The 24867-nt window shown below is 35.8% G+C and overlaps 1 pseudogene; it reads right to left on the bottom strand.

Moving 5' to 3' along the window:
- Positions 1–1485: 1485 nt before the first annotated feature.
- On the bottom strand, positions 1486–10297 carry LOC118484662 (annotated as a pseudogene).
- Positions 10298–24867: the final 14570 nt, after the last annotated feature.

Genomic DNA, 24867 nt, shown 5'->3' with positions numbered 1-24867 from the left:
GTTTGTTTGTAGCTAGGGTTCAGAATGCTTGAATATGGTGATATTAAAACACTGTACACTACATGTAAACACAATGGCTTTGTGATGCAAGAATCTTCGAATGCGATATGTACGTTAAATTTCATTAAATAATACTGTTATTCATATGTTAAGTACCAGATGGAGTCCTTTCGTGGTCTAATCATATCAACTAAGAGAGAGAGACCTTTAAGTACGGATCCTACAGCTGCATTTGGAACAAGAAGTCCACCAATTCGTTCATTATATGTTATTGTCTCAATGCCCACAACACGCAGTCCCTGATGGGCTTTACGGACCTGTTGTTGTTTAATAAATTTTAGTAATTCTTTACATAGCATTTTTAGTATCCGGAGTTTGTTGGGTTGTTTGTAGCTAGGGATCAGAATGCTTGAATATGGTGATATTATTGAAGGAAAACACCTACCATAGGTGAACCCTCTAGAAGAAATGGCAGGCTGATACATAAAAATATAACAAGTTATCGTCTTCTGAACCTTAACAACTGTTCATGTGGGTTGTCGCCAGAACCCTGCCGATGATCGTCTGTTAACTACCGGATGGAGTACTTTCATGGTCTAATCATATCAACTATTCACTACATGTAACAGATAACGGTTTGTTGGGTTGTTTGTAGTTAGAGTTCAAAATGCTTGAATATGGTGATATTAGAACATTGTACACTGCATGTAAACACAGTGGCTTTGTGATGGGAACCATATATTTGTGTGTTGCAGTTTGAAAAGATGACCGGATATAGATCTGATATTGAAATTTGTGAGCCTTCAAATTATTTTCAGACAATTCCTAACAACTGTCCATGTGAAAGTTAGGGTTTGTTGGGTTGTTTATAGCCAGGGTTCAGAATGCTTGGAGCATATTATATAACTTTTTAGATGGTGTTTGTAAGGTTTAATTGCCTTGTGTAACTTTTATTGACATCTATCATTGACATCTATGCACGGAATGAGATTCTTCGAGAACTAGAAAATGAGAAAATACGGAACGAGATTATTCGAGAACTAGAAAAGGAGAAAATGCAGAAGGAGATTCTTCGAGAACTAGCAAAAGGAGAAAATACGGAACAAGATTCTTCCAATAATTAGTTTGTGTTCAATCTTGTGAATTGTTGACATCATTAGTTTCTACAATCTTGTACTAGAAAAGCTCTTATTTGTCCCGTTATTTAACCCGACTAATTTACCAATACCACCTCCAGTCTAAATTAATTTCGGTATATATGGTAAAAAGGCAATGCTAGACATGGACAGTTAGTAACATGTCATTAAATCTAGAGTAATTAAGTAGTCATAGAGGCTTCATTGTGCTAGAAATCCACTTCTATTAGTAAAAGGGTTGTAAAAGCAAAGTACATTCAGTAATTCAAGCAACCATTACATCGAACTGCATCTATGAACATTAATTTACAACAAACCTTCACTAATTTCACCATAGTTATAAACAAGATCACTTGCCTCTTTCTCCATTATAAACATAATATTTTGCAGAATATACAAACATCACAAATGCAGCTGCACTAATTCCTGCAAGAAGGTAGTATAAATAATCAATATGCCCATGATTCAAGTTATCAGATATCCATCCATCTTGACCATTTCCACCAGTCGTTTTCTCAACGATCCAGATTATAAATCCGCTCAGAAAGTGTAACACCCTGTTATTATTTTACGTTTTTCGTATATTTTACGTCCATAATCATATGATTACAACCACAATTACAAGTAAAATACGGGGTTGTTAAAACTTTTCTAAACTTGAAAGCAAAACAACATAGAGTAATTTAATTCATCGTTTTAGAATAACGACGAAACAGCATTGCGGAAGCTTCGTATAACGTGTGTTCGGTTCTTGCTCGATGCTTGATCTTCATCCGGGACTCTTGACATTCACCTGTGATCAAAACCAACTTAAAAGTTAGTTTTGATAATTAAATAATTAATACAATAAGGATGATTGAGTCGAATAATTGAATTAAACAAGGAAATCGAGAAATTCCAACATGGATGTCTTGATTCCAAAAACAAGGATATAAAACTGACCTCCACCGTAACTTACGGTGGCACCGTAAGTTACGGTGGCCCCTGGTATAAAGTGCTCCTACCGTAAATCAGTAGGAAGCTATCGTAAAGCTTTCAGCTCCACCGTAACTTACGGTGGGCACCGTAAGTTACGGTGGCCCCTGTATCAGAACTCTCATTTTTGCCGTTTTTGACACGAAAACTTTCGTATCTTTCAATCCGCTTGTCCGTTTGACCTATCGTTTCTTCCTACGTGTTTGTAATTTAATCCTCCATCACATGGAGTTAAAATCCAACATCCGGATTAACAAAATTTAAGACTTTTAAGTCTTCGGCTTATTACCCTTCTTACCAAATTTTGACCCGTTTGCGATTTTAACAAACAAACATGTTTACTTAATCTATAAACTCGTGAGAATCACAATTCCAATATCTCCTATCAAATTAATCATAAATCATGGGTTTCTTACTTAGTTAGAACCCGTTTACGCTCAAGTGTTTATTTTGACCCATTAAGGGTATCTAAGCGCTTTAAAGCTTAAAATCGCTTTCATTCATTTCTAGCATTCATATTCCTACATTTCTTATCAAGTAATCTTCCACCACAACTATTCGTGTGGTTGATTAAATGTGGATACCTATAAATCCCTAGTTTTACCCCTCGGATTATTGTTTTACGTCAAAGACTCATATAAAGTCATTCGACCCAAGAATTTACATCTTTCACTATCTTTTCTTATTCTAAGCATCTATTTAATCATAAAACTCGTTTCCGAACCCCTTTTTAAGGGTCGTTTGTTCAAATTAGCCTATAAGGGCAATTTGGTAAATTTTTCATCCTTCTTATTATTACAAGGAATTTTTAAATACTTGTTTGACTCAAAATCTGACCTTTTAACCATAGTTCTTGTTTGTAAACCCATGTGCTTCTAAAACATTATAATCATAACTCAATTTATTCGGCTTACCTAAAAGATAACCGAATATCTATAATTTAACCTTGTCTAACTCTTATAGAACTCCAAATTCTACATGATGAGTTGAATCATTATACATACCTGGCTCGGATCAATATTTTGACCAGTTTCAATACCTTGACTTATTAGCCACTAAGCAATAGCGATGTGCGTATCCATTTGATATTTATTCCTATAAACATGTAACTCGACAAACCATTAGTCGATATTGTCAAAGGGTGATAAGTTCACCTTTTGACCCGTTTATTTACCTAATGATCTTCGTCACTTCAACAAATTTCCAATTCCATGCATCATGCTAATTTAAAGTCTACTAGCGAGAATACAAAATCAAGCATAACGTAACGGAATCGTAGTTACGTACCTTTTAAGCATCCTTTTCAAACGCGTATTTCCACCGGCTTGTCCACTTGACGATCCGGATTCCTCGCCTAGAGAGTTCAATTCACAATCCGTTTAGAACCCTTTTTATAAGTCTTAACGCACAATTTGCCATATCCATCAAACATGCGTTTTTGTCCGATTTTCAACATTTATTTTTCATTTAGGCATTTTAGCGAACACCTAACGGGTATAACTTTACATAATTCAATAACAAGCTCATAACTTGTCATATAACCCGAATTTGCATCAATCAACTATCTAACACAATTATTTGCCTTTACAATTCTGAAATAACTTTACATATGTCAAATTACACTAGAACAACCCCAAATTTCCTAGTGTTTATCAAGTTCTACATAACCCACTAGTCACCTACAATGGTGACCATGGATTTCACTGGAATTAGCAAAATTTCAACATCTACTTGTCTAGGGTTTACTCCTAGACATTTTAATGTTCCTAATTCATCTACAATTCATACATGCATCATCAGATTTCAAGTTCTCTAAATTCATGAGAATTTCAAGTAGAGAATTTTTGTCAAATTTTACATACCTTATGATCTCCTTGCAATGGGGATCATTAATCTATGCTTGGATTTCGATTCGGGCTTGATTTGCTCCTTCAATTTGATGAATTTCTGTGTTTTAGGGTTTGAGCTTGAGAGCTCTTCTTGTCTTCTGTGTTTTGTACGACCAGAACACACACAAAGGTGCGTTTTGGTGTTTTTAAATTTTAATTAATAAAAACCCATTTTCTCCACTTTAACCATTTTAGTCCCTCAACTTTACCCAGGTTTATAAAGGTTACTACATCAAGTTCCTCATTATTTTTAAAACACTAGACTAACTAGGTTGATATTCCTAGTTATTTAGTGGGTTCCGGGAGTTATAACTCGTTTTATTTTAAGTCCCGTTAACTCAGGCTCTTATAAACTTAATTCCTTAAAACTTTGATTCGTTCGTATAAAATATTAGGATTTCTTATTTAAATCCAAATATTTACCGGGTTATTTTTACTATTAATGGTACGTTACCCGTCTTTTAGTATTAACGGAGTTTGACTACCAAATCCGTTTTCGGGGTGTTACAAGTCTACCCCCCTTAAAGAGGTTTCGTCCTCGAAACCTTTTCTTACATAATTCATTGAGTTCAAACTCAATGTATTTGATCTGAGATATCTTTTAAACATTACTTATACTTTTAACCAATTGTTCGTATTACCAGATAAGTATGGTAACATCTTTTTGGTCACTAATTGTCTACGTATCTCAAACAACATAGTGTAACTTGAAACAATGTAATCTCGTTATTTCCACTAGTTTAGTTAACTTAGCGATATCCATCGCTATCATATACTATCGAATTCTTTATGAATCCGTTACTTTGACCCGTTTAAAGGTCTTTAGTGAAATCTTTCACTTTTAGCAACAAATTCTATTGTTTTCAAATTTATTTATTCGGTTCAGTTATACCGAATCTACCGCTTACAAGCAAACCAAATTTCTTGATTTGAATTACTGACCTTAACCGGTCTCACTAACTAGACTTATTAGTCCGGTTATTTCTACCGCTCGCTTGGTTATAATGTGATTCTACCCCACATTGCATTTCTTGACCGTGATCGCGTCACATCCTGTTTAATTTATATCCACCTTTCATTTTCGAAAATATCACTTTTCGAATATATCGTCTTGCGCCTATCAGTGTCAAGACTTGTATCTTTCATGCTTACTATTTAAGTTCCTACCAGAATTTATATTTGTAAAAACGTTATCTCTTACTAAAACTGTATTTTAGTTGAACGTTTTATCTTTAATTTATGTCAAGAAATTTTGATGACTTGACATTTATTCTTTTGCAGTCTTTGTTTTATGCGAGGATTCTCAACTGATTCCCTCACTTTGTCTAATTAACCCGTAGGTTTTATCACTTAGCCTTAGGGCTATTTTATCAGACTTTCACCTCTTTAAGGCGAGGTACTCATAATCTATTTCTTTCTAGTCATGACCTGTAGGTCGTTTTAGTCTCGTAGACCTTTTCATTGTTTATAACCCTAAAGGTTATGTTGACCCCGTAGATCATTTTTTTACTCATGTCATTCTTAAAATACATGTTTGGTGTCAAGGCACCCTGTTTTTGTTTTAAAATTATTTATTTTTGCCTTGGTATATTTCTTTGACCTTGACCGTAGTCTAAGGCTACATTTGTTTCCTTTCGGAAAAATTTTCTGACTTTATAAATTCTCACGTCATTTATGCGTCGGTTTATCTTATGCTCACCATTATCCAGTTTACATACATTCGTATTTGATTATGTCCCATTACCGGGCTCATTATTCTTTTGCTTTTAATGTTACTATTGTCCCGCTTGTGTTTACTCATGCCGTCCGGCATGATATTATATTCGACCCGTTCAACTTTAAAATAGTTGAACATAATTTATTCACAATTCTATTTACATTATCTTGTCATCTTTTAGTTATGACCCTAAAACCCGAGTCTTTTAACTTTCCATCCGAGTTCCCGTTTCTCGATCTACGCATGTGTTTAATTCCTACCCATCAACCGGGTGTTCTACCGAAGTCGTTATTATTGCAACCCTCCCGGTATGCATTAAGATCTCGCTTCATCTTTATATTCCGACTTTGTCCTCGAGTTTGGCATTTTACAAAACGACCCATTTTGAGACATATTCGCATTTTCCGGGTTCGAGGTAAGTACACCCCCTCCCAGTGCATATCTTGATCATTCTACATGTTTATATTCTTCGGGTTCGAGTGTAAGTACACCCCCTCCCAATACATGTCTACATCATTTTACATGTTTCCATGTCTACATGTTTATATTCTTCGGGTTCGAGTGTAAGTACACCCCCTCCCAATACATGTCTACATCATTTTACATGTTTCCATGTCTACATGTTTATATTCTTCGGGTTCATTATACTAATATAATATGCTTCCGTCACTCGGCTGTGCGTTTACATTATGATCAAATATTTTGCTTATCTGATTCATTTGGGTACTTTTTAATTTGTCCCACTCACCCCGTCCTTACTACATCGGGTGTAAGCATGTCCATTATAAAAAGTTTATGGTACCACGTGCTCACCACTTACTTGGCCAGAGTAAATGATCAACACCTGGTATACAAGCCCTTTTTAAAATTTTCACATTACACCCAATGCAAGTAATGCCTCTATTCGTTTCTCTTGGAAACCATATCCCGGATAGGTTTTCTATTCGGGTTTTTCCAAGTTTTCAATCTGCATATGCAACTTTCAATCTCAACGTATTTGTTGCATATTACTATATGTGCAATTAAATTTGAAATGTGCACCTGGTAACTGCTTGCCCTAACGGGCTTTCTTGCCATTACTTATTTGCTATTGTTACGCGATTTAGGTCCTTGATGAGTATGCTCTTCTTGTCATATCTCGGACCGTTCCATCATCATACCCACAATTTGTTCAACTCTCGTCATCTTCAGATGCGAGTGTCCTTCAATTAAAACATTCACAACAGTTAGTAATTTTAACTTCAATAATCGCCCGTATTATAATACAAGGCTTTTTCTACTATACGCGTCAACGCGCATATTTTCGTCAACCATATTAATCATTTTAATTGGGGTAACTGTATCACACGATAGCCCTATGTGTTGTTTACAACACTTTAGCATGCTAATCTATTAACATACATGTACTTACCGGATTTGCGATCAAGCCTCGAACCGAACACACCTTACTCTTTAACCATGAGCTCTGATTACCAACTTGTAACACCCTGTTATTATTTTACGTTTTTCGTATATGTTACGTCCATAATCATATGATTACAACCACAATTACAAGGAAAATACGGGGTTGTTAAAACTTTTCTAAACTTGAAAGCAAAACAACATAGAGTAATTTAATTCATCGTTTTAGAATAACGAGGAAACAGCATTGCGGAAGCTTCGTATAACGTGTGTTCGGTTCTTGCTCGATGCTTGATCTTCATCCGGGACTCTTGACATTCACCTGTGATCAAAACCAACTTAAAAGTTAGTTTTGATAATTAAATAATTAGTACAATAAGGATGATTGAGTCGAATAATTGAATTAAACAAGGAAATCGAGAAATTCCAACATGGATGTCTTGATTCCAAAAACAAGGATATAAAACTGACCTCCACCGTAACTTACGGTGGCACCGTAAGTTACGGTGGCCCCTGGTATAAAGTGCTCCTACCGTAAATCAGTAGGAAGCTATCGTAAAGCTTTCAGCTCCACCGTAACTTACGGTGGGCACCGTAAGTTACGGTGGCCCCTGTATCAGAACTCTCATTTTTGCCGTTTTTGACACGAAAACTTTCGTATCTTTCAATCCGCTTGTCCGTTTGACCTACCGTTTCTTCCTACGTGTTTGTAATTTAATCCTCCATCACATGGAGTTAAAATCCAACATCCAGATTAACAAAATTTAAGACTTTTAAGTCTTCGGCTTATTACCCTTCTTACCAAATTTTGACCCGTTTGCGATTTTAACAAACAAACATGTTTACTTAATCTATAAACTCGTGAGAATCACAATTCCAATATCTCCTATCAAATTAATCATAAATCATGGGTTTCTTACTTAGTTAGAACCCGTTTACGCTCAAGTGTTTATTTTGACCTATAAGGGTATCTAAGCGCTTTAAAGCTTAAAATCGCTTTCATTCATTTCTAGCATTCATATTCCTACATTTCTTATCAAGTAATCTTCCACCACAACTATTCGTGTGGTGGATTAAATGTGGATACCTATAAATCCCTAGTTTTACCCCTCGGATTATTGTTTTACGTCAAAGACTCATATAAAGTCATTCGACCCAAGAATTTACATCTTTCACTATCTTTTCTTATTCTAAGCATCTATTTAATCATAAAACTCGTTTCCGAACCCCTTTTTAAGGGTCGTTTGTTCAAATTAGCCTATAAGGGCAATTTGGTAAATTTTTCATCCTTCTTATTATTACAAGGAATTTTTAAATACTTTTTTGACTCAAAATCTGACCTTTTAACCATAGTTCTTGTTTGTAAACCCATGTGCTTCTAAAACATTATAATCATAACTCAATTTATTCGGCTTACCTAAAAGATAACCAAATATCTATAATTTAACCTTGTCTAACTCTTATAGAACTCCAAATTCTACATGATGAGTTGAATCATTATACATACCTGGCTCGGATCAATATTTTGACCCGTTTCAATACCTTGACTTATTAGCCACTAAGCAATAGCGATGTGCGTATCCATTTGATATTTATTCCTATAAACATGTAACTCGACAAACCATTAGTCGATATTGTCAAAGGGTGATAATTTCACCTTTTGACCCGTTTATTTACCTAATGATCTTCGTCACTTCAACAAATTTCCAATTCCATGTATCATGCTAATTTAAAGTCTACTAGCGAGAATACAAAATCAAGCATAACGTAACGGAATCGTAGTTACGTACCTTTTAAGCATCCTTTTTAAACGCGTATTTCCACCGGCTTGTCCACTTGACGATCCGGATTCCTCGCCTAGAAAGTTCAATTCACGATCCGTTTAGAACCCTTTTTATAAGTCTTAACGCATAATTTGCCATATCCATCAAACATGCGTTTTTGTCCGATTTTCAACATTTATTTTTCATTTAGGCATTTTAGCGAACACCTAACGGGTATAACTTTACATAATTCAATAACAAGCTCATAACTTGTCATATAACCCGAATTTGCATCAATCAACTATCTAACACAATTATTTGCCTTTACAATTCTGAAATAACTTTACATATGTCAAATTACACTAGAACAACCCCAAATTTCCTAGTGTTTATCAAGTTCTACATAACCCACTAGTCACCTGACCATGGATTTCACTAGAATTAGCAAAATTTCAACATGTACTTCTCTAGGGTTTACTCCCAGACATTTTAATGTTCCTAATTCATCTACAATTCATACATGCATCATCAGATTTCAAGTTCTCTAAATTCATGAGAATTTCAAGTAGAGAATTTTTGTCAAATTTTACATACCTTATGATCTCCTTGCAATGGGGATCATTAATCTATGCTTGGATTTCGATTCGGGCTTGATTTGCTCCTTCAATTTGATGAATTTCTGTGTTTTAGGGTTTGAGCTTGAGAGCTCTTCTTGTCTTCTGTGTTTTGTACGACCAGAACACACACAAAGGTGTGTTTTGGTGTTTTTAATTTTTAATTAATAAAAACCCATTTTCTCACTTTAACCATTTTAGTCCCTCAACTTTACCCAGGTTTATAAAGGTTACTACATCAAGTTCCTCATTATTTTTAAAACACTAGACTAACTAGGTTGATATTCCTAGTTATTTAGTTGGTTCCGGGAGTTATAACCCGTTTTATTTTAAGTCCCGTTAACTCAGGCTCTTATAAACTTAATTCCTTAAAACTTTGATTCGTTCGTATAAAATATTAGGATTATTTAAATCCAAATATTTACCGGGTTATTTTTACTATTAATGGTACGTTACCCGTCTTTTAGTATTAACGGAGTTTGACTACCAAATCCGTTTTCGGGGTGTTACAGAAAGCTACCAATCCCCAAAACACTTAGGTAAAGTGCCAAGCCTATACTTTTTAGTCACTTGGCATTTGGTCACAAAAGAATTCTTGCATACCCACAATTGTAAACACTTCACCAGCTCCAACCAATAGATATTGAGGTAATAACCACCAAATCTTCATCGGGATCATTGCATCTGGATCATCCAGTAATCCATATTCGCGAGCAACTTTGAGTCTTTTTGTTTCGACGATTGCTGCAACACCCATTGAAATAATAGATATAAGAATGCCGATTCCAATTCTTTGAAGCATTGTTATGCCAGATGGCTTCTTTGTAATTGCTCAGGTAAAAGGGACTAAAATGGTGTCATAGATGGGAATGAGGATCATAATTGAGAGACCAGTGAAAGATTGTAGTGTGGCAGGTGGAATCTCAAAGCTTGAGCCGATTAACCGGTCCATGGTAGATCCTTGTTTGGTGAAGAATGTGGAAGTTTGAGCAAATACAATTCCATAACCTAAACAGCTGACCCATACTGGAATAAGTCTAAGAATCGCCTTCGCTTCTTCCACATCATCAACGCTACAAATGGTTCCATGTTCATTTGACCCGTTAGGGGAATCCAAAGCTTTGTTGAGAAATCTGCCATAAAACCCAATATCAACAAGATCTTAGAAACTTAATCTATATCACATTGGATCATAATTTACAATCTTACAGCTATTTTTATTCCATAGTAGCAACATGATTTGTGTTATGCTAGTTATAATACATACAACTATATAAGTACACATAGATCTAGTTTATAGGGACTCATAATTCAACCACTAGAAGTGACAGTTTCAACCCGTTTACTTATAAATCAGTTGATTTAAGATTTTTTTATACTTAACAGGCCCAAAGAGTACTATTAAGAAAATAGAATCTTAAAAAGAAACTGGTCACGAGACTTGAATGGGTCGAAGGTCACTGCAAAGTGTTCTTTTAATGCATACAACATTCTATTTCAGTTTTACCGTTACTATTAGCATAGTTATATAGCTATAATCATACTCATCTAGACTACTTATTTATTGTTGGAAAATCTGGCCCTTAATCGAACATAAAAAAAGACACGAGATTGAACAACTAGTTCGACTCATTTAATTATAGCCTTGACCATCTATTTATATTAAACTAAACCCAAATCTACTATGACTCAAACACCAATTAAATAATTATTAAACCCAAACTAGATAAATATATCCCATTAAAATACTAATACTTATCTAGACCCAATATCTAAATAATAATAAATAAACCAAACTTCATCTACAACTCGTTTAAATTATCTTGAACCCACTTCAACTCCGATTAGAATTAACCCTTTATTTATAAATAACTTAAAAGTTTTGGGAAAAAAACTACAACATTACACTTTTGACCCGTTACCCAACTAGCCCGACCGGTCTGTTTTTCCACCTCTAGTCAGGGTCAATAAAGCTTATTACCTGAACTGTTGAGAATCTTGATGATGCATTACTCCAGAAGCTTCTTCTTCTGCAGATGTTTCTAACACCGCGTTCCTAAATGGACATCTTGATCATGCTTAAGTCTATTAGGATTCTACTTGCCATAGCCGCGTATTATGACTATGAGATATGGCAAATGGATGTTAAAACCGCGTTCCTAAATGGACATCTTACAGAAGATGTCTATATGGAGCAACCTGAAGGTTTTGTAGATCCTAAGAATCCTAAGAAAGTTTGCAAGTTGAGTAAATCCATTTATGGATTGAAACAAGCATCTCGAAGCTGGAATCTTCGTTTTGATCAGAAAATCAAACAATTTGGTTTTATCAAAAATGAAGATGAGCCGTGTGTTTACAAAAAGGCAAGTGGGAGTTCTATTACTTTTCTAATCCTGTATGTAGATGACATACTTCTCATTGGAAACAATATCCCGATGTTGCAGGACGTTAAATCCTGGCTTGGTAAATGTTTCTCAATGAAGGATCTTGGAGAAGCTGCTTATATTCTAGGAATAAAGATTTATAGAGATAGATCTAAGCGGCTACTTGGACTTAGTCAAAGTACATATATTGATAAGGTCATTCGACGTTTTTCAATGCAAGATTCCAAGAAGGGTCTCTTGCCAATGGCAAGTGGAACCGTACTGAATAGTCATCAGTGTCCCAAATTGGACAAAGATAAAGAGGATATGAAAAAGGTTCCATATGCCTCTGCTATCGGTTCCATCATGTATGCCATGTTATGTACTAGACCGGACGTATCGTTTGCTCTGAGCTTGACTAGCAGATATCAACAGAATCCTGGTAAAAGTCACTGGATTGCTGTGAAAAATATCCTAAAGTACTTAAAAAGAACTAAGGATATGTTTCTGATATTTGGCGGTTTGGAAGAAGAGATGAGAGTAAAGTGTTACACTGATGCAAGCTTCTAAACGGATCGTGATGATTCACGATCTCAGACAGGCTATGTTTTTACTTTAAATGGTGGTGCTATAACTTGGAAGAGTTCTAAGCAAAGCGTGGTGGCCCAGTCGACCACTGAATCAGAATATATAGCGGCTTCAGAAGCTGCTAAGGAGGCTGTTTGGATGAAAAAGTTCATTGCTGATCTCGAAGTTATACCAAGCATACAGAAGCCTATCGAGATATTTTGCAACAATACAGGTGCAATTGCTCAGGCAAAGGAACCAAGGTCGCATCACAGCACGAAGCATATTCTCAGAAAATTCCACTACATACGGGAAGTTTTGGAAAGAGGAGACATCGTAGTAGAGAAAATTGATACTGATCAGAATCTAGCGGAACCGTTTACTAAGCCTATACCTCAAGTGAGACACGAGAAGCATGCTGATAGTATAGGTCTTAGATATGCTAGACAGTGGGTCTGATTTTGTAATTTAGTAATTTGGTGCATATTGAACTGTAAACATTATTTTATGTTTATTTGAATTTAATGGTTGAATGTCTTTTAAACTATTATATCTGTGTTCAAATATTAGTACGTTAAGTATCTATGAATATTGTATTCTAAAATGTCCGTAGTCTATCAGATTCGTGAGAACTAATCTGGTAAAAGACTATTGTGAATTAGATGGTTGATCCATATAATGGATACTCAAAGTGTTGAGAACTATATTCACTGATATGATTAGTTGAATCATATTGGGCGTAACTCGTTTCAAAATGATCTTCATGGATCTTAATCATAAGACATTTTGAATAGGTACGATCATTGTATCCTTAGACCTGCGGTACATACTAGAACTAACTTAAATGAATGGTTTCTCTTTGATTCTATCTAACGCTGTACGTAACTGGCAGTAATAAGGATAGTTTTGGGAATGATCTGAAGTTTAGTGGGAGTTGTTTGTAGCCAAAGGGATCTGTGCTTCTATACTTAGGAGAGGAACACTCTGGCGCCTTTCGTTGGTTTGAACTGGTGTTAACGCGTGGCCACGCTCGAACTAGTAGTAGTTTGATAAACCACTTCAAATCAGGAACGAAATTAGAAATGGTTGAATAATATATGAGAATGAATTGGATCCATGTCTCATGTTCAACAAGTGTTCAATATAGAGGGATAAATGAGTCGATAACTAGGGCTATAGTATTTGCATAACCAAAGGTTTGATTAGTGCAAAGAATTAGTTGACATAAATTTGTCATACCTTGTCGGGGGCAATATGATGCAGCTAGGCACCCACTATTGTCTACATTGAAACTTAATCGGCCAATCGACCAAGTGGGAGATTGTTGGATATAATGTTCAATTGTCGATTATAATTCAATGTTGTCGTCAAGGTACGACCCAAAGAGTTACACTTTGGGCAACGAACATGCAACGGTGTTTAAATCGTTAATCATCGGATCACGAATAATAAGCGTAATGAAAGAAACGGGTAATTATTTGGAATAATTACGGAGAGCCGATTAATATTATAATTAACTTGTTAATTATGATAAATCGTATATATATATATATAGTTAATTATCTAGATAATTAAAAGGAGGGTTTTAATTATGAGATAATTATGGAGGAGTTGTGATTAGATTACAATTCCTAATCCTTGTGTATCTTTAATAAAAGACTTCCATAAAAATCTCTATGATTATCTATCAAATGTTTTGATAGCTATGAATTAAAAAGATATACGGAAGTTAAATAAAAGGATTACTAATTAGTGTCAAATAGGACTCTCAAATCAAAATATATATATATGGAACTTTAAAAGGTTCGAAGGTTTTTTTGAAAAAGGGTCAAAAAGAAACAGAAAGGAGAAAAAGGGATAGGAACTTCATTGTTCTTGTTCGTCCAAAAAGGAAAAAGAGAGAGAGAGGAGTAATTCTTTAAGTTCGTGTTTCTTCAATTACGCAAAAAGGTAAGTAAAGTTTTTGAACTTTATTTTTCTTTAGTTTAAAGGTTTCGTTTGAAATCGTTTCAAACGAACAAATATGATTTCGTGGTCAACGATCATCTAGCGAGATCGTTCGTTGAACCAAGGTGTCTTTCTTGGATGTCACGATTCATTAGTTTTATTATAACCTATTTTGATTGTAATGAGATCACTGGTGGAAACGGTTTAGAACCGAACCTCGTGTACATGTTTTCCGCTGCGTTCAGTTTGTTTGAAAATTGGCTAAAATTATTTTCTAAAAGTTACACGAAATTTCCAACATTGGTATCAGAGCCACCTTACAAATCAAAGTAGGTTAATGTGTTTATAGATCTATAAAATAGTTATAGAATTGCATGCTTAAAATCGAGTAGATTTGGCATAAGAACCTGTCACATACAATAATTGTAGGCAAGTTTGTATTAAGGCCAAAACTAACACTTGTCAAAGTCTTCTTTGAAATAATTTTTGGCCTTAACCTATTTCGTTTAGCTTAATGATCGTACTATGCAAATTCGGGTTTAGAATTTTTTTTTATGAAACGCGCACATAATTAGTTTTGTAGCTACGCGGTTAAATAAATTAAAAAGTTGGAAATATTGAAATAATGATTTTAATATCAAAGCGATATATTTTTTTTTATTAAGAAAAATCAGAACTCATTAAATTTTTCCTTATCGGAAATTTAAACAAACAAAAAAAAGGAAGTTTTTTTTAGGATTGGATCCAAGATTAAGTGGGAGCACAAAAGGGTTTGTGCTACACTTAATGGGCTCGGTTCGCGTTCTTGGGCTTGAACGAACCGAACATATTATGAACCCGGAATTGCATATTTATTTATTTATTTTGCGTTTTGCCATGAGATGTTTATTACGCCATAAAATTAATAACTAATACACGATCATTAAAACGACAATTTTAATAAAAGGTTTATTAAGTATTGGATAGGTAATTAAAATAAACAGTTTATTTTAAAATACAAAAAATCAAAATTGGTTTTTCAAAAATTAAAAGTTAATTTGAAAATCGTAATTAATAAACGTTATTAATTAAAATAAATTTGCGACACGACCAACTTAGATTAAATAGGGTATTTAAAATTAATCGGTCGAGTGATTGAAAGGTGTTTCAAGTCGTCACAAATTAAAACGTAAAATTGATTTTTACAAAGGAATTGTATAGCCTATGTTCATGCCATAGGCCGTACAAGTATTTTAAAACGACCCGAACTGGTAATTTTAAAATATAACCCAAATTAAAATCGATATTCTACGCCACCCTAAATTAAGAACACCCGAACTGATCTATCCGAACCCCTGGTGCTAGTGTTTACCCTGCATCCAGGCCTACGGTTTTGGTTAGGGGTAGTTCCGCGATTTCCATGCTTACATGGGCCGGGCTACAGTTCTGATTTGAGGACAAATATCACTTTTGCGACACGAGAGCGAATGTTAGTGTTTACCCTGCATTCGTCTTCTACGGTTGTGAAAGTGGGTGTAGTTGGGGTTAACGTACCAATGCTTGACAACACTCGTCATGCGACCCCAAACCGAGAATTGTGTAGTTGACACAATTGGTGATCGTCACCTACCCTTCAATCTATGCCAGTGAAGAGTGCTAAGTCCATTCCCTGAGTTATGGGGAGAAGGGATCTCATCCTAATTCCTAAAATTTTGAAAAATCTTGGGTCAAAATTGAATTAGGTTATTGCATGAAAATTACTAATAAAATTTTCTTCTAAATTCTACAGATGTCTACAAACAATTCCGATAACACCAAATTCTCGCTTAAGTCCATCCTTGAAAATGCTAAACTTGATAATTCTAACTTCATGGATTGGTACCGCAACCTGAAAATTGTTCTCAGGGCGGAGAAAAAGGCTTATGTCCTTGAAGGACCAATTCCCGAAGCACCTGCTGCTAATACGGGTGCAGCCCGTAGGACATGGGAAAAACATGTTGATGATTCCCAAGATGTGACATGTCTTATGCTTGCTATGATGATTCCAGAACTTCAGAAGAATCTGGAAAACTTGGGAGCATATGAGATGAGTGAGCAGCTGAAAAACATGTTTCAGTAGCAAGCTCGTCATGAGCGTTTTGAGGTGATGAGATCTCTCATTACATGTCGCATGCAGGAAGGTACTTCGGTCAGTTCTCATGTACTGAAAATGAAGTCTTTCGTTGATCAACTGGAGCGTCTGAACGCACCCCTTAGTAATGAGTTAGCCACGGATGTGATCCTTAACTCGCTACCCAATTCATACCATCAGTTTGTTTTGAACTATAACATGAATGGGTGGGAAAGAACGATCCCAGAGTTGCATCAGATGCTGAAAACTGCTGAGACAAACATCCCAACTAAGGGAACTCCAGTGCTAGCGATCAGGGAAGGAAGAATTACCAAGAAGAAGCTATCCAAGGGAAAAGTCAAGGCGAGTAAGCAAGACAAGGGCAAAGGCAAAAAGGTTGCCACTCCGAAGGCAAAGCCTCATAAAGATGCCAAGTGTTTTCACTGTGATGAGATCGGGCATTGGAAGAGGAATTGTCCCAAGTACCTGGCTGAGTTGAAGCTTAAGAAGTTGCAAATAGGTGAATCCTCAGGTATACATGTTATTGATCTATTTTCCTTTTCGAGCAAATCTTGGGTGTTTGACATTGGATGTGGTTTTCACATTTGTAATGATTTGCAGGGACTAAAAAGGATTAGGAAGCTGAAGCAGGGTGACTTAGAGCTGCACGTTGGGAACGGGCAGAATGTTGCTGTGAAGGCAGTTGGAGAATTTATTCTTGAATTACCTTCTGGATTGTTTATTACTTTAGACAATGTTTTTATGTTCCTAGTTTGACTAAGAATATTATTTCTGTTTCTGCTTTAAGAGAACAAGGTTTTAATTATGCTTTTGATATTGTTAATGGTAGCATTTCTGCATTTTTAAATGGTGTGTTCTATTTTGAGGCTAAGCCTCACAATGGTGTCTATGAAATAGATACTTCTAACAATAGATCAAATAATATGGTATGCACTCTTTCCTCTAAACGTGTTAAAACTAGCTTTAATCAAACATATCGTTGGCATTGTCGTCTTGGCCATATTAACATCAATCGCATGAGGAAGCTCCAAACCGCAGGGATTCTAGAATCCACGGGCCAGGAGACTTATGATTTATGCGAATGTTGTCTAAGTGGCAAGATGACTAAGGCCCCTTTTACCGGAACTAGTGAAAGGGCCAAAGACCTGTTAGAACTCATACATACTGATGTATGTGGTCCATTCAGGACTATGTCAAGGAACGGGGAAAGATACTTCGTTACATTTACTGATGATTATAGTAGATATGGATATGTTTATCTTATGAAGTTTAAACATGAAACCTTTGAAAAGTTCAAAGAATTCCAAAATGAAGTACAGAATCAACTAGGGAAAACGATTAAGGCACTTCGATCCGATCGAGGTGGTGAATACATTAATCAAGAGTTTAATGAACATCTCAAGAAGTGTGGGATTATATCCCAACTAACTCCACCCGGAACACCACAACTTAATGGTGTGTCTGAGAGGAGAAATCGAACCTTATTAGATATGGTTCGATCAATGATGTGTCGTACAAACTTACCACACCCCTTTTGGAGTTATCCTCTTGAAACTGCTACACGTCTTGTGAATATTACTCCTACTAAAAAGGTAGAAAAGACACCATATGAGATGTGGCATGGTAAACGACCTAAAGTCTCTTACCTTCGCATATGGGGATGTAACGCTTATGTTACCAGTGAGTCTTCGGACAAACTTGATCCTCGCGGTGAAAAAGTTGTTTTCATTGGATATGCATATCCGGTTGGTTATTATTTCTATAATCCTGCTGAAAATAGAGTTTTCACTAAGCGTCGAGGAACATTCCTAGAGGATGAGCTTATGGCGCGAGGAATTGGAGATAATCTTGTGGATCTTGAGGAAATTCGAGAACCACAAATTGATCAACCAATAGTCGAATCTGCCTCTCAACAAAATATTGTTGGACCTGAACCTGATAGGATTCAGGAATCTGATGTAACACTAGGCGTCCGCAGAAGTACGAGGGATCGTCATGAACCTAATCGGTATTCACCTGATAGGTATGTCTTGATAATAGATCAAGAAGAGCCCTCAACCTACAAAGCTGCGATTTCAGGTAACGAATCTGAAAAATGGCTCGAAGCCATGGGCGTCGAGATGCAATCCATGTATGACAACCAAGTCTGGGATTTGGTTGAACTTCCTCCCGAATGTCGGACTGTAGGAGAAAAATGGGTTTTCAAGTTGAAAACAGACATGGATGGAAATGTGCAAACCTATAAGGCTCGGTTGGTTGCTAAAGGATTTACTCAGACTCAAGGAGTTGATTATGAGGAAACCTTCTCGCCAGTAGCCATGCTTAAGTCTATTAGGATTCTACTTGCCATAGCCGCGTATTATGACTATGAGATATGGCAAATGGATGTTAAAACCGCGTTCCTAAATGGACATCTTACAGAAGATGTCTATATGGAGCAACCTGAAGGTTTTGTAGATCCTAAGAATCCTAAGAAAGTTTGCAAGTTGAATAAACCATTTATGGATTGAAACAAGCATCTCGAAGCTGGAATCTTCATTTTGATCAGAAAATCAAACAATTTGGTTTTATCAAAAATGAAGATGAGCCGTGTGTTTACAAAAAGGCAAGTGGGAGTTCTATTACTTTTCTAATCCTGTATGTAGATGACATACTTCTCATTGGAAACAATATCTCGATGCTGCAGGACGTTAAATCCTGGCTTGGTAAATGTTTCTCAATGAAGGATCTTGGAGAAGCTGCTTATATTCTAGGAATAAAGATTTATAGAGATAGATCTAAGCGGCTACTTGGACTTAGTCAAAGTACATATATTGATAAGGTCATTCGACGTTTTTCAATGCAAGATTTTAAGAAGGGTCTCTTGCCAATGGCAAGTGGAACCGTACTGAATAGTCATCAGTGTCCCAAATTGGACAAAGATAAAGAGGATATGAAAAAGGTTCCATATGCCTCTGCTATCGGTTCCATCATGTATGCCATGTTATGTACTAGACCGGACGTATCGTTTGCTCTGAGCTTGACTAGCAGATATCAACAGAATCCTGGTAAAAGTCACTGGATTGCTGTGAAAAATATCCTAAAGTACTTAAAAAGAACTAAGGATATGTTTCTGATATTTGGCGGTTTGGAAGAAGAGATGAGAGTAAAGTGTTACACTGATGCAAGCTTCCAAACGGATCGTGATGATTCACGATCTCAGACAGGCTATGTTTTTACTTTAAATGGTGGTGCTATAACTTGGAAGAGTTCTAAGCAAAGCGTGGTGGCCCAGTCGACCACTGAATCAGAATATATAGCGGCTTCAGAAGCTGCTAAGGAGGCTGTTTGGATGAAAAAGTTCATTGTTGATCTCGAAGTTATACCAAGCATACAGAAGCCTATCGAGATATTTTGCGACAATACAGGTGCAATTGCTCAGGCAAAGGAACCAAGGTCGCATCACAGCACGAAGCATATTCTCAGAAAATTCCACTACATACGGGAAGTTTTGGAAAGAGGAGACATCGTAGTAGAGAAAATTGATACTGATCAGAATCTAGCGGACCCGTTTACTAAGCCTATACCTCAAGTGAGACACGAGAAGCATGCTGATAGTATAGGTCTTAGATATGCTAGACAGTGGGTCTGATTTTGTAATTTAGTAATTTGGTGCATATTGAACTGTAAACAATATTTTATGTTTATTTGAATTTAATGGTTGAATGTCTTTTAAACTATTATATCCGTGTTCAAATATTAGTACGTTAAGTATCTATGAATATTGTATTCTAAAATGTCCGTAGTCTATCAGATTCGTGAGAACTAATCTGGTAAAAGACTATTGTGAATTAGATTGTTGATCTATATAATGGATACTCAAAGTGTTGAGAACCATATTCACTGATATGATTAGTTGAATCATATTGGGCGTAACTCGTTTCAAAATGATCTTCATGGATCTTAATCATAAGACATTTTGAATAGGTACGATCATTGTATCCTTAGACCTACGGTACATACTAGAACTAACTTAAATGAATGGTTGCTCTTTGATTCTATCTAACGCTGTACGTAACTGGCAGTAATAAGGATAGTTTTGGGAATGATCTGAAGTTTAGTGGGAGTTGTTTGTAGCCAAAGGGATCTGTGCTTCTATACTTAGGAGAGGAACACTCTGGCGCCTTTCGTTGGTTTGAACTGGTGTTAACGTGTGGCCACGCTCAAACTAGTAGTAGTTTGATAAACCACTTCAAATCAGGAACGAAATTAGAAATGGTTGAATAATATATGAGAATGAATTGGATCCATGTCTCATGTTCAACAAGTGTTCAATATAGAGGGATAAATGAGTCGATAACCAGGGCTATAGTATTTGCATAACCAAAGGTTTGATTAGTGCAAAGAATTAGTTGACATAAATTTGTCATACCTTGTCGGGGGCAATATGATGCAGCTAGGCACCCACTATTGTCTACATTGAAACTTAATCGGCCAATTGACCAAGTGGGAGATTGTTGGATATAATGTTCAATTGTCGATTATAATTCAATGTTGTCGTCAAGGTACGACCCAAAGAGTTACACTTTGGGCAACGAACATGCAACGGTGTTTAAATCGTTAATCATCGGATCACGAATAATAAGCGTAATGAAAGAAACGGGTAATTATTTGGAATAATTACGGAGAGCCGATTAATATTATAATTAACTTGTTAATTATAATAGATCGTATATATATATATATATATATATATATATATATATATAGTTAATTATCTAGATAATTAAAAGGAGGGTTTTAATTATGAGATAATTATGGAGGAGTTGTGATTAGATTACAATTCCTAATCCTTGTATATCTTTAATAAAAGACTTCCATAAAAATCTCTATGATTATCTATCAAATGTTTTGATAGCTAAAAAGATATACAGAAGTTAAATAAAAGGATTACTAATTAGTGTCAAATAGGACTCTCAAATCAAAATATATATATATATATATATGGAACTTTAAAAGGTTCGAAGGTTTTTTTGAAAAAGGGTCAAAAAGAAACAGAAAGGAGAAAAAGGGATAGGAACTTCATTGTTCTTGTTCGTCCAAAAAGGAAAAAGAGAGAGAGAGGAGTAATTCTTTAAGTTCGTGTTTCTTCAATTACGCAAAAAGGTAAGTAAAGTTTTTGAACTTTATTTTTCTTTAGTTTAAAGGTTTCGTTTGAAATCGTTTCAAACGAACAAATATGATTTCGTGGTCAACGATCATCTAGCGAGATCGTTCGTTGAACCAAGGTGTCTTTCTTGGATGTCACGATTCTTTAGTTTTATTATAACCTATTTTGATTGTAATGAGATCACTGGTGGAAACGGTTTAGAACCGAACCTCGTGTACATGTTTTCCGCTGCGTTCAGTTTGTTTGACAAATTGGCTAAAATTATTTTCGAAAAGTTACACGAAATTTCCAACACAATGATCGCAACTGTAGGACCTGCACACAATCCAAAATACCACCAGTTGAAGAATGAGCTTTTGGATTTGAGTTCTTCTGGATCATCTGCATCAAACTGGTCAGCCCCAAATGCCTGCACACAGGGCTTGTGCCCACCTTGGGCAAATGCCACTAGATATAAAGCAATGAAAAATATGATAACTTGCAGCTGAGGTGAACATGATGAGCCGCCATCAATGGAGTTTGTACAGTCGGATGGAATCAGTGTTGAAAAAGCCAGCAATGCAAGTGCCTGTTAACCATTCGTTACAACTTTCAACCTAATTTGGTTAACGGAAACTAACAAAAATATTTATATTGTCCGAGGAAATTAACAGAATAAACTTGATTTATTTGAAAATCACGAAAATAGTTGTACTTTTTTTATCTTAAATTTCCACCTATCACTGGAGGACATGCGTCACAATAATTCAGGAGTGAAATCTTTTGCGCCACATTTAAGGGGGCGTTTGGTTCGCATGAATTCAATGGAATTTAAGTGAATTGGAATTTGAATTCCATCTCCTAAGATGTCTGGTTCATAGAATTTCATGGAATTGGAATCCCAATTTCAATCTTCATGTGTTTGGTTGACAATGAAATTGGAATTGGAATTAGGCATGAATTCCTTCAAATTCCTTTAACTAAAGGAATTCAAAATCCTTTCTATATGTGAAGGAATTAAAGTAATTCATTGAAATCTTCGACCGTTTCGACTAGCACCGTTTCAACCCGTACCGTTTCGACCCATACTGGTTTCGATTCGAACTGTTTCGACCCATACCGTTTCGACGCGAACAGTTTCGACCCGTAACGTTTCGACGCAAACGGTTTCGACCCGTACTGTCTCGAATCGAACCATTTCGACGCGAACCGTTTCGACCCGTACCATTTCGTCGCAAAGCATTTTGATGCAAACCGTTTCGACCCGTACCGTTTCGAATTGAACCGTTTCGACGCGAATTGTTTCGACCCGTACCGTTTCGACCCAAACCGTTTTGACCCAAACCGGTGGTTGTTGGTGCCAGGGTGATTGATTCCAATTCATTTGACAACCAAACACAAAAAAAATGGAATTGAGATTCCAATTCCAACAATTTCCAATTCTAATTGGAATGTTTAAATTTCAAATCCAATTCCTATACAAATTCCAACTCCAATTCCAATTCCAAATCATTCCGCTAACCAAACGCCCCCTAAGTTTCAAAAAATAATGTTTTTTTAATTCCATGTGGACTGACATATCGTGTCAACACGACCTGTTAAGACTCGAACACGATAAAACACGAACATGACACGAAATCTTACCGTGTCAGGTTTTCCAAACACGAACACGAACCTCATAATAAACAGGTTACACGAAATGACCTGTTAAGACACAAAAAATTTACCAACGTATCATACAACCTGTTAAGACATGAACATGACCTGTTACTACATGTTTGATATTTAGCCGATGACTAGTCTTAACAGGTATTGTATAATGGTATTAAGTCTTAACAGGTCATATCGTGTCTGACATGACCTGTTAAGACACGGACACGATATGACCTGTTAAGACACGAACATGATAAGACACAAACACGAAATAGGTAAACACGAACAGGACACGAAATTAAACAGTCTTATTGTGTCGACCTGTTATAGACACGAAACCTGTTAACTTCGTGTAGATACGTGTCGTGTTACCGTGTTCGTGTCAGAATTGCCAGCCCTATCCACGTTTAAGTTTCAAAAAACAATAATGTTTTTTTTTAACTCGTGGGGGTCTATGGTGTAGCTCTATGGATCTGCCGCGGCATTTATGGATCTAACCCACACTACTTTTGTGGCAAGCAATCTAGTTAGCCAAATTAAAATCTATTGAGCAAATCAAAGAAGACTCCTACTTGTGGTTAAAGCATCGTTCGAAACTTCCAACCGTGTCATGGGTGGGTTGGTTAGATTTTGATGTTTCGGGTCTTTTGTAATCTGTTTTTGTCGTCTCCTCTTTTTTGTAAGCTTTCCAAGCGGCTTGGTGACTCTTTATATACAGATATAAAGATGATTTGCCGTTAAAAAAATCTATTGAGCTAAAATACACTTGTCATGCTTAGGTTGATCCGAATTTAATAAAATAATCAAGGCTTATTTTGTTAATTTTCTCCGCCAAAACAAATATTTTAATGATAATCCATTTGGTTAATCCGGTGATCATTAATATCTCATAAGCGAAGATGAAAAGATCTACAAACCAGAATATAGAGCAGAGAAGCTAATATCACAGTCAGGTATCGACCAAGAAACGCATCAGCAATAAAAGCTCCAACAAGGGGAAGAAGCGACGCCGTTCCGGCCCAGACGTTGACGTTCTCCGCCGCCGTAGCCGTTGACTGCCCCAACGGTCCGGTCAAATATGTAATTAAATTTGAACTCACCCCATAATATGCTATTCTCTCTGCCACTTCCACACCTGCATATTTTCAACGTCAAAAACTTATAAACCTTATTATAACAATTATAATAATCTAACTTATAATAAAAGACTCCAAATAATGCCATATGGCATTCTCTCATTCAACCTCATAAATTTTATTTAAATTTTTTTGATAAATTTCTTTTAATATTAATATTAATTAATAACCAATATATAGACATCACTTATTTTTATCCTTATCTTTATCTAAAATTAATAAATAACTTCAATTTTGCAATTTAGATCCTTTGTTTTTTTTTTTTACTTTTTATCCAAAGTTTTCATCTTTTGCAATTTAATCTCAACTTTTTTTTATTTTCAATTTTGGTCCACCATACTTTTCATCTTTCCCAAGTTTTTCGTTTCGTTCTAAATTTTGTGACTTAATGCACCGCAACGTGCGTGTGGGGTTCAACATTTTTTCGTATATTTTTTCCCGTTTGACTGGCCCGTCGCGTCACATCTA

This window comes from Helianthus annuus, chromosome 2 (assembly GCF_002127325.2).
Source record: "Helianthus annuus cultivar XRQ/B chromosome 2, HanXRQr2.0-SUNRISE, whole genome shotgun sequence".
NCBI classification, from domain to species: Eukaryota; Viridiplantae; Streptophyta; class Magnoliopsida; order Asterales; family Asteraceae; genus Helianthus; species Helianthus annuus.
Note: the sequence above shows the minus strand (reverse complement) of the source record. Positions and strands in the feature narration are given on the sequence as shown.